The sequence below is a fragment of the Danio rerio genome, chromosome 19, assembly GCF_049306965.1.
Source record: "Danio rerio strain Tuebingen ecotype United States chromosome 19, GRCz12tu, whole genome shotgun sequence".
In the NCBI taxonomy this organism is placed as follows: Eukaryota; Metazoa; Chordata; class Actinopteri; order Cypriniformes; family Danionidae; genus Danio; species Danio rerio.
Window position 1 is genome coordinate 26996098 of NC_133194.1, and position 6403 is coordinate 27002500.

Below are 6403 nucleotides of genomic sequence, written 5' to 3' on the forward strand. Positions count from 1 at the left end.
TCTTTAGCCTCCTTGGTAGAGCAACTGACTTTCATGTAGAAGGTCGCTGTTTCAATACCAGATCGAAGCGGGTTGGGTTGCGTAGGACTTAAAAGTTATAGTTCACTCAAAAGTTTTAATTTTATGACCAATTACTCACCCTTGCATGGTTTTAATCCTCTATGCGTCTCTTTCTTTCTGCTGAACACACAGACACACGCATACACATATATGAGGAAAAATATTTTAAAATATGTTCAAAACTAATAAATATCTAGTAGTGAGGGAAAACACACTGGATGTCAATATGTTTCTGGCATTATTCAATATATATATCTGGTTCTCGAATCTGATTGGCTGATAGCCGTGATATATTTAAATAATATCAGCACCCGTACAGCCTCTTTACCATTTGTGTATTACTTCGTCCACATACAGCCAGCAACAAGTAGACACTACAGATCTAAAGTGTCGTTAGAATCTTTAAAAGATACTTGCTCTGCTGTTTAACTGTCAGCTTATGATTTGAATCCAACACGGAACAAAGTAGTTCCTTATACAAAAGGGTTTTTGAGACTCTCCATGTTTGATTTGGATTTTATATAAACAATTATGCTGTCAAACAGTTGTATAAACGCAATATCACACTCGTAGCACTGTGATATGGCTGTATATTGGCACTGGTGGGGGGCACTAAGGCACTCGGTAATATATAATATATATATATATATATATATATATATATATATATATATATATATATATATATATATATATATATATATATATATATATATATATATATATATATTTATATAAATTTGTGTTTAGCAGAGGAAAGAAACTCAAATAGTTTTGAAACAAGTTGAGGGTGAATAAATGGTGATAGAATTTTATTATAATTTTGATGAGCAATCCATTTTAGGAAGAATTTTTTTAAATGAAAAGCAATATCTTATATAAACTCACTCACTTTCCTTTAGTTTTTCCTTTACTCACTTATTCCCTGCTATATCAGGGGTTGCCACAGTGGATTGAACCACACCCTGGCACATGTTTTCTTCCCTCAACATCATATGTATATATTTTTTAAATCCACATAGCAGAAGAATCATGTTTTTTATGTGTTTCACTTTTCTTTCTTCATCACTAAGCAATAATAATAGTGTTGTCACATATAAATAGCCTAATCAATTGTAGCCAATAATGTCATGGTATATTTGTCATAGTACAATAACATCCAGTGTTGTGCATTTAGTATAGTTAGAGCAAAGAAGTCAAATGGAAAAAAGAAATAAATTAGAAGGTACACAACAAACAGTAAAACATTCGATGGTATGTTAAAATGGGACAACTTCCTTAAAAATGTTGCTTATATTTATTGCTTATATGAGTGTATAGTGCAGCATGGTGTAAACAGCAGCATGGTGGCGCAGTGGGTAGCACAATCGCCTCACAGCAAGAAGGTCGCTGGTTCGACCCTCGCATGGGTCAGTTGGTGTTCTGTGTGGAGTTTGCATGTTCTCTCCATGTTTGTGTGGGTTTCCTCTGGGTGCATGCTTCAAAAACATGCAGTATAGGTGAACTGGGTAAGCTACATTGTCCGTAGCATAGTGAATGTGCATATGGATGTTTCCCAGGGATCGGTTGCAGCTGCGTAACATATGCTGGATAAGTTCATTCAGCTATGGCGACCCTAGATTAATAGGGGGACAAAACAAAAAGTTCGGTCTAATTGTTAAAGATGCTTAAAAGAAATCGTTGGAGAGAGTTGGAAGAATGAGTGCTTTTAACCTTCAGAAACAGTCTAAAGACTCTGTCCTGGTTTGAGAGTGCATTTCTGCCAGTGCTGTTGGCAAAACTGTTTAAATTGATGGGATTGTGAATACTGAAAGGTACAGGTTTGAACCCATTATGAAACTCCTTCCAGAAATCACCTCATTAGAAATGATTTTAGTTTTTAGCAAGATAATTGTCCTTATCACACTTTATTGCAGTGGAATTATTTGTAAAAGAGAAAAAAACAGCTGATAAAATAAATACAGCCATGATATGGCCTCCACAGACTCCAGACCTAAATATTACAGAAGCGAAAGAAAGGTTTGACACAAATAAAATTATTTTTTTTTATTTTGATCAATTGTCATTTTCTAAAAAAACAACAACTTCCTTCATTGAAACAAATAGGTTGTGAGTCAAAATAAATATATAATTGCACTTTTTTCCTCCTTAAATTATGTAATGTTACAAAAAGAGGCATGCAGTCATGATTGTGTTCTTGCGGTTGGGTTTGGCCAGGATTGTGGCTCCAGATCATGATGACAGCTTGGGCCAGGTTGGGATATTTTGGCTCTAATTTTATGTAGTGATAGAAAGTAAAGATGCTTTGACCATCATTTTTACATTCCATTTATATATCAATGTACTACAGCATCACATATGCAAATATAGCACAAGTCACTGTGATTTCATTGGCTGTTTTGCTTGCTAACATGGTCAAACTTTATGTGATTAAATTCCACACATTCATTTAAAGACTTCTGGCCCTGATGGCCTTTTATACCAAACATCATGTCACCACACACTCATATCCTGGTGCATTTACATTGTATAACTGCAATAAAAGTACAGGGAGTGGCTAAGCTATTAAAACTCACCCTTGACATGCCAGTTATATTGTTATAGTTCACACATAGTTTACAATACAAAGATTACTTCGTATAGTGCTCCTCTGACATGATTCATCATTGTTAACATTCAAAATAATAAAATGTAAACAGCAGAAACTGCTTTAAGGCAGTGGCGTAGCATTGAGCTTTGGCTAAACACAGATCTTTTTTCAGTGTTTTTCAGGGACATCACACTCTAAAAATGTGAGGTTGTTTCAAAACTTAAATTTGGCTTAAATATGGGCTTATTTGACCCAATTTGGCTACAGATATGACAAATAATGTTGTCTTTGTTTCAGAGCCATGGTGAAGCAGATGCTGTACAGGTTCAAGATTGTAAAGCAGTTTTTCTGACAGAAGATGCTGGTCTCTTCTAAAGGATTATAAATGTGGACTTGTCATCATTACCATGTGTTATATAAGTATTATACTCAACAGTGGATGGAAACGTATTTATTTCTCTACTATTTAAGATTTGCAGATAGTGGGATTTGGGTCTGTAAAATTTCGATTTTCTTTTTCAGCTTAACAGAAGTCAGACTAGGGATAGTTGATATGCTTTATTTTAAAAACATTTCTCATGAGAGGTTTATTTTTTGTTTTGTTTTTTTAAACAAGGCCTCTGAAATTAAAAAGAAGAATATATTGCATAACACATCTGTATGTGCTACAAATGGAGTCAGTCACATTTCAGTAAGATTTCAAATTAAATGATTTATGAAGCAGTAATGGCATTAAAATTGATTAAACATTAAACTGAGCTATAACCTAAGCCTATTTTAGCCATCAAGAACTGCTATCAAAAATAGATATAGATCAATTAAACTTCATGCAAAAGAGATGCGACAGTCACATTAATCTGTTACAACTTCCACTGGTCTCATATAGGCTCAAAATAAAAGGCAGGGCTCTCTTAAATGTGTATGTTCTGATACTATGATACAGTATGGGGGTCGCCAAAAAACCCTCCTACAAATTGCAAGGTTATCAATTCATCTTTTCACTTAAATAATTCATATTCATTATGGTCATATACACTCATTTACACTTTCCCTAGGAAGAACTGTTGAAATATTGAATGCAAGATACTGTATAAATCTTTAGCGAAACCACATATTACCAAGTACATTATAAAGAAATAAACAACACACAATGCATAATGAACATGTGTAATTTTTGTTGTTCTTGATTACTGCAGCACTGTAATAATGCAGTCAAAATGAGGCTGTGTAGTCCCTTTTAGTTTTTTCCCCAAAAGCTTTTTTCCACATAATAAATAAACCCTTTTTTATCATTCTTACGGAATAGGAAGAATCCTAGAACCTGCGAGGAGCTTCTTGAAAGACACAGATCCGGTTAAGTGCTTCCTAATTTTATAAGTTACTACTGGGCTGCTAACCCCCAAAAGATTGTTAGTTGGAATAATATGTCTGAGGTTGATTGATGTAAAACTGAAGCAAATACTTCTACATCACTTTCTACATTGATAACAACGAAGTTACCATTTTCTCCCATTAAATATTCTTCAAACCCTGTTATATGCTCTACACTCAAGATATGGTCCCAAGACAGAAGAAAAAACTAACCGATTTTTCTATGCTAAGCCCTGTATGTAATAACCATTTGTTCCCTAAATAGATTTCACATGTTTTCTGTGGCAGAAGGAATGGTTGGCCAAATTTAGACAACTACTTCTAGACAACACCTTCACTAATTTTAGTGACCTGACCTCTCTATAAAATTCTAATTGTCACATTCCAATCTATTTTATTAATTTCAAGCTTGACACTTTATTTGAGATCAGAGCTCAACTTTTCCTGACCTGCCACCAGCTTCAATGCTGGATATATTCTACAGTGTCCTACTGCTCTTAAATGTCAAATTGCAGCAATATACATGATTATTGTGTCTTCAAATGATGCTTTAATTTATAGAATTAAAGGAAAGTGTATACGACATTGGAACTGAAATACCTGATGAAATAATGAATGCGGCTCTGAGTAGAGTAAATGGATTCACTTCCTGCACACGCCTCAGTCTTATACAATTTAAAATGATTCATTATGCCTACACAAAGTGTAGACCCTCAAAAATATATCCTGATACTCATGAGGTGTGTGATTGATGTAAATGTGACAAGGCTGACTTTCCATATGGTCTGGGCTTGTCAAAAGTTGAGTGACTATTAGACACAAATATTTAAAACACTAAATGATGTCTTTAATTTAGAAATAAAAGTTTGGTGTACCAGAACACAAAATATCATTGACAAACAAGGAAAAAAATGTTATCACCTTTGCTACTTTATTAGTGAGAAGAATATTACTTGAGTGGAAATTAGCAGCTCCATCTAAAGCTTCAATGTGGATGTGTGATTCATGATATTTGAAATGGTTAAAATGATCTATTTAATAAAGGATCTGTCCAAAAATGTTATGAGACATGGCAACCTATGATCACATATTTTGGAAAAAACAATGAAGACTCTGCTCTTTAACGGATTTATATAAAGAAATCTTAGCAAAAAGGTTTAAATGTGATCATCAATATTGTTTGGTTTTACATTTATGTAAAAGACCACTAGAAATATATCAGATTATTGATTTGTATTATCATGTGTAGGTATATATATATATATATATATATATATATATATATATATATATATATATATATATATATATATATATATATATATATATATATATATATATATATATTACAATTGGTGTTGTCTAATTGTAAATGTGTGTGTGTGTGTGTGTGTGTGTGTGTGTGTGTGTGTGTGTGTGTGTGTGCGTGTGTGTGTGTGTGTGTGTTTTAAACAAAAGCTTCTATTAGTTATATATCAGTTATTTATTGGCAGGTTACATAAAAGAAAACCTTGTACAGAAAACCAGAGCAAATCACTAGAAGAGAGTAATAATTTCTATATTCTACAATCAATGTTTATAGGTTCATTATCTTCAAATCCCATTTTATTATCACATCATTAACAGCATTTAGTACTTATTCATTTGTTTATTTCTGCAAACATTTAACCCCAAACATCAACGGATAAGAGTTTTGATTTACAAAATTAGTTTTATTCTAGAATTTTTATGTCACAAGAAATAACCTCATGAAAAAACGGATCTTACTGACGATTATACTTATGCAAATACTTTTGCATTAGATGGGTTGACTTGTCACCATTTCTATTCACAAAACAATTACAAGAAACACTATATAAATATAAAAAAATGCAATGTTAAAATGTTGAAGAATTTATTGAGTTTATCTATTTTGTTTAATAAATTCATTTAGTATAAAGAATTGTTTAAACCTGGTTGTTAATAAAAACTTGTGGTCTTGGGTTCATGTTTGATTTCCAGGCTAAAAGTCAGAGGTGTGGCACCTTTTTTCTATATTTAGTATCAGTTTTGCTTCACAGGCTGATCAGAAAAAAAACAAGTCATTATTTGTGGATCATTAATCAGAGAGGATTACATTTAAACAACTATCTTTAGAAAAACACTTATGGGAGCAAGAAGTTTTTTGTGTGCAGTTTTGACCCCTTGTGGATTTTTAATTGTGTTGAATGTTTACTTGTGTACTACAGATGTAAAAAGTATGCTAAAAATTATAGTTAAGTATAATGCAATATTAATTACATATATTAATACATGTAATATTAATTACATGAATACTACTTAGGTGTCACTGAGAAGAGTTCAGTTTCTTATACAAATGCACTTTTATTTTTTAAAAAACCT

At 32.5% G+C, this 6403-nt stretch overlaps 1 protein-coding gene across 12 annotated transcripts in view; it reads left to right on the forward strand.

Moving 5' to 3' along the window:
* si:dkeyp-92c9.4 overlaps window positions 1–3805 on the forward strand; it is a 66901-nt gene extending 63096 nt beyond the window's left edge. For all 12 annotated transcript variants that reach the window (XM_073931760.1, XM_073931756.1, XM_073931759.1 and 9 more), the window contains one exon: window positions 2948–3805. The gene's annotated coding sequence lies outside the window, so the exon portion shown is untranslated. The remainder of the gene's footprint in view (window positions 1–2947) is intronic.
* Window positions 3806–6403: the final 2598 nt, after the last annotated feature.